Source organism: Grus americana, chromosome Z (genome assembly GCF_028858705.1).
Source record: "Grus americana isolate bGruAme1 chromosome Z, bGruAme1.mat, whole genome shotgun sequence".
In the NCBI taxonomy this organism is placed as follows: domain Eukaryota; kingdom Metazoa; phylum Chordata; class Aves; order Gruiformes; family Gruidae; genus Grus; species Grus americana.
This window is the reverse complement of record NC_072891.1, coordinates 46,309,134-46,314,419: the sequence shown is the minus strand read 5'-3', so window position 1 is coordinate 46,314,419 and position 5,286 is coordinate 46,309,134.

Below are 5,286 nucleotides of genomic sequence, written 5' to 3'. Positions count from 1 at the left end.
CCTGTTCTTAGCTGCCCTCCAGTTACTGAATCTGGGAACCAAGAACTCAGAACTGGACCAAAAATACCATAAAAGGTAAATTAATTTCAAAATCAAGGTAATGGCATTCAGAATTACGAAACAAAACAAACAACCAAACATAATTCTCTGTCTCAGCTTTCTTCAGCACATTCACCACATTTCCCGCACTTGGGAACTGAGCTGTGAGCTAGTCGAGCTATTCGCTCTCACTAGTTAAGCTACTTCGTGTTTTGGAAGGGAAGAGAGTAGATGTAGTGAAGATAGAATTTCTACTTCAAAACATTTTAGAGGTGTTGAGATATCAGGATGATGGGTGACATATAAAAAACACTGTGACAGCCTTAATGAGGGAAATATATGTATATTTTTTACCAAAATAAAGCTTCCCTTTTTGAACTCAAAGTGGGATTTCCGATCAACTGTTTGTGAAAATCCTTTCATTAGCACTTGGAGGACTGTGTTTTGGGAGGCTATCGGAGCGTGTGCTGGATCACCATCACACCCTGTGCCTGTTCTGGGCAATCAGTCCATCACATCAGCACCAGTGGGGGCAGTGGAATCCCCAAAGCAACCAGAATAAGGAGCAAAATTCAGCACTGCTTTCACAGGACTTGAGACAACTTTTCCCCTACTTTAATATATTTCTAGTAAATTACAGACTCACTGCAAGGAGTGTTAATCAACATTTAACCTGAATCTTCTGCATGACACAGGCCAAAGAATTTGGACTAGAGAGTTGTGCAAGAGAGGGACCTAATGAAGTTCAACAAGGGCAAGTGTAGGGTCCTGCACCTAGAGAGGAATAACCCCAGGTACCAGTACAGGTTAGGGGTTGACCTGCTGGGAAGCAGTGCTGCAGAGAAGGACCTGGGAGTCCTGGTGGACAACAAGCTCTCCATGAGCCAGCAATGTGCCCTTGTGGCCGAGGAGGCCAACGGTATCTTGGGGTGCATTAAGAAGAGCGTGGCCAGCCGGTCGAGGGAGGTTCTTCCCCTTTACTCTGCCCTGGTGGGGCCACGTCTGGAGTTCTGCGTCCAGTTCTGGGCTCCCCAGTTCAAGAAGGGGAACTACTGGAGAGAGTTCAGCGGAGGGCTGCCAATATGATTAGGGGACTGGAGCATCTCTCATATGAGGAAAGGCTGAGAGAGCTGGGTCTGTTCAGCATGGAGAAGAGAAGACTGAGAGGGGATCTCATCAATGCTTATAAATATCTAAAGGGTGGATGTCAAGAGGGTGGGGCCAGACTCTTTTCAGTGGTGCCCAGTGACAGGACAAGGGGCAACAGGCACAAACTGGAACACAGGAATCCGTCTAAACATGAGGAAAAACTTCTTCACTTTGAGAGTGATCGAGCGCTGGAAGAGGCTGCACAGACATATTGTGGAGTCTCCTTCTCTGGAGGTATTCAAAACCTACCTGGACGCAATCCTGTGCAACCTGCTCTAGGTGATCCTGCTTTAGCAGGGGGGTTGGACTAGATGATCTCCTGAGGTCTCTTCCAACCCCTGCTGTTCTGTGTGATTCTGTGATTCTGTGAATTTCAAAATAAAAATCATAGAATCATAGAATGGTTTGGGTTGGAAGGGACCTCAAAGATCATCTAGTTCCAACCCCCTTGCCATGGGCAGGGACACCCTCCACTAGACCACATTGCCCAAAGCCCCATCCAACCTGACCTTGAACACTTCCAGGGAGGGGGCATCCACAGCTTCTCTGGGCAACCTGTTCCAGTGCCTCACCACCCTCACCGTAAAGAATTTCTTCCGAAGATCTAATCTAAATCGACCCTCCTTCAGCTTAAACCCATTACCCCTTGTCCTGTCACTATACTCCCTGATAAACCGTCCGTCACCATCTTTCCTGTAGGCCCCTTCAGAAACTGGTAAGCTGCAATTAGATCTCCCCAGAGCCGTCTCTTCTCCAGGCTGAACAACCCCAACTCTCTCAGCCTGTCCTCACAGGAGAGGTGCTCCAGCCCTCTGATCAGCTTCATGGCCCTCCTCTGGACTCGCTCCAACAGCTCCATGTCTCTCCTGTACTGGGGCCCCCAGAGCTGGATGCAGTACTCCAGGTGGGGTCTCATCAGAGTGGAGTAGAGGGGCAGAATCACCTCCCTCGACCTGCTGGTCACACCTCTTTTGATGCAGCCCAGGACACGGTTGGCTTTCTGGGCTGCAGGCGCACACTGCCGGCTCATGTTGAGCTTCTCATCAATCAATACCCCCAAGTCCTTCTCCTCAGGGCTGCTCTCAATCCATTCCTCACCCAGCCTATAGTCATGCTTGGGATTGCGCTGACCCACATGCAGGACCTTGCACTTGGCCTTGTTGAACTTCATGCAGTTCGCACAGGCCCACCTCTCCAGCCTGTCAAGGTCCCTCTGGATGCCATCCCTTCCCTCCAGCGTGTTGACGACACCACACAGCTTGGTGGTGTTGGCAAACTTGCTGAGGGTGCACTCGATCCCACTGTCCATGTCGCCGACAAAGATGTTGAACAGTGCCAGTCCCAGTACTGACCTGAGTAACGCCACTCATCACCGTTTTCCACTTGGACATTGAGCCGTTGACCACAACTCTTTGAGTGCGACCATCCAGCCAATTCCTTATCCACCGAGTGGTCCATCCATCGAATCCATGTCTCTCCAATTTAGAGACAAGGATGTCACACGGGACAGTGTCAAATGCTTTGCACAAGTCCAGGTAGATGACGTCAGTTGTCCTTCCCTTATCCACTGACGCTGTAACCCCATCATAGAAGGTCACCAAGTTTGTCAGGCACGATTTGCCCCTCGTGAAGATGTGCTGGCTGTCACCAATCACCTCCTTATTTTCCATCTTTTTAAGGAGATGGGAACTTGAAGGAAGGTGAAGAATGGAGCTGGCATTTTCCAAGCATCACAGGAACAGAGTGGGTGACAGAAGTTACTGACTGGAAAGCCAATCTGATGGGTGGAAGAAGATATTAGCAAGGTTAGCCATATTTTCTGCTCTAGTTGGACAGAACAGCAGGTAGACTGTGGATTTTAGACTTTGACTGAGAAGAAGAGTACTCTGTACTCATTGTCTTCTGTGGACTAACTGGCCATCCAACAGAAGGAGCTAAGGCTGAACAGGATAATTACCTGGACTTACTGAGCTCTCATGTTCACATTCTTCAGTCAGTAAAATTCCGGTTTTGATTCACGAGCCACAGTCTATTTTTTCACTATGCCTAGGGAATTGAACGCCTGCTTCAAGATGAGGACACGCTATCATGTTTCCTCAGGTAGTACAGTTTCCTGTCCAAGTACTGTTGCTGACCTCTGTCAGGTCCCCACACCAGGTCTGCACATCACTGTCTCCTTTCCAGAGTGAAGCGATGCTGTGAAAGGGAGGTGGGTATGGGTCTGCCCTCTGCTACCCTCTCCCTGCTGTTGGGCGGTAAATGCATAGCCAGGGTGTGATGTATATGAAGCCCATATGGTTCCTCTTCTCTGAACTCTGACAGGCCGTTCCCTCTCCAGCAACCCTCTGAGTGGCCGTTGTTCGCAGTGAGTCATTGCAAACACTGGAGTTAATGGATTGGATTCATGCACAACCTCGGCACCTCACGCCACTTCTGGCCCCTCTGTTTTTCCACTGCTTAGTGTACCTCATGAGATACATTCTTTGATATATGAGGGAATTAGTGAGACTAACATCTCTGTTGTATTTATGCTCATGAATTTTCCTTGTTCAGCCATGTGACATTCTGTTCAGATTTTTTTATATTTCTCTCATCTACTCCTTTCTCTACTGTCCGCATCTCTCAGTGGGAGTCAGATGGGCTGCCTTGTGCCCTCTGCAGCACAGGGTATGGTCTGCATTGTGACACCAGGTGACCGTTTTTGCATACCCAGACCTCTGCTGCTGCATGCAGCTAGTGCACTGTCTGTGCCAATTGCCAGCATCACCTTTCTGTTGAATGCTCCAAGCTAGAAATGAGTGTGTGGTGTAAATTGGTGTCAGAGCAGGTATTTGTAGACGGTTCTGCATTTGACAACTATTATCTGTGATGTGTCGCTATGACGAAACTGAATTTGATCACTCAGGCTGAGTCCTTTCCAGTGTCATGGTTTAGCCCCAGCCAGCAGCTAAGCTACATGCAGCTGCTGGCTCATTCCCCTCCAGAGGGACAGGGGAGAGAATTGGAAGAGTGAAAGTAAGAAAACTTGTGGGTTGAGATAAAGATGATTTAATGGGCCACACATAAGAAAAAGAAAAAAAAGGTGTGGTGGGTTGAGCCTGACTGGGGCCAGGTGCCCACCAGAGCCGCTCTCTCACTCCCCTCATTCACCAAACAGGGGAGAAAAGGCATAACGAAATGCTTGCAGGTCGAGATAAGGACAGGGAGAGATCACTCACTAATTGTTGTCACGAGCAAAACAGACCAAACTTAGAGAGGGAATTCATCTAATTTATTACTAGGCAAAACAGAGTAGAGGAATGAGAAAATAAAATCAACTCTTAAAACACTTCCCCCCACCCCTCCCATCTTCCCGGGCTCAACTTCACTCCCGGCTTCAACCTTCCCCCCCTCAGCGGCACAGGGGGATGGGGAGTGGGGGTTACGGTCAGTTCATCTCACGGTGTTTCTGCCGCTTCTTCATCCTCAGGGGGAGGACTCCTCTCATCATTCCCCTGCTCCAGCATGGAGTCCCTCTCACGGGGTGCAGACCTTCAGGAGCAAACTGCTCCAGCGTGGGGTCCCCCACGGGGCCACAAGTCCTGCCAGCAAACCTGCCCTGGCGTGGGCTCCCCTCTTCACGGGTCCACCGGTCCGGCCAGGAACTTGCTCCAGCGTGGGCTTCCCACGGGCCGCAGCCTCCTTCAGGTGCCTCCACCTGCTCCGGCGTGGGGTCCTCCACGGGCTGCAGGTGGAATCGCTACACCCCTTCATCCTTCCTCCATGGGCTGCAGGGGGACAGCCTGCTTCACCATGGCCTTCACCACGGGCTGCAGGGGGATCTCTGCTCCGGCGCCTGGAGCTCCTCCTCCCCCTCCATCTGCACTGACCTTGGTGTCTGCAGAGTTTCTTACATGTTCTCACTCCTCTCTCCGGCTGCAAAAGCTATCTCTCTCTAAGTGTTTTTCTTCTTCTTAAATATGTTATCACAGAGGCGCTGATTGGCTTGGCCTTGGCCAGCGGCGGGTCCGTCTTAGAGCCGGCTGGCATTGGCTCTATCAGACACAGGGGGAGCTTCTAGCAGCTTCTCACAGAAGCCACCCCTGTAGCCCCCCCGCC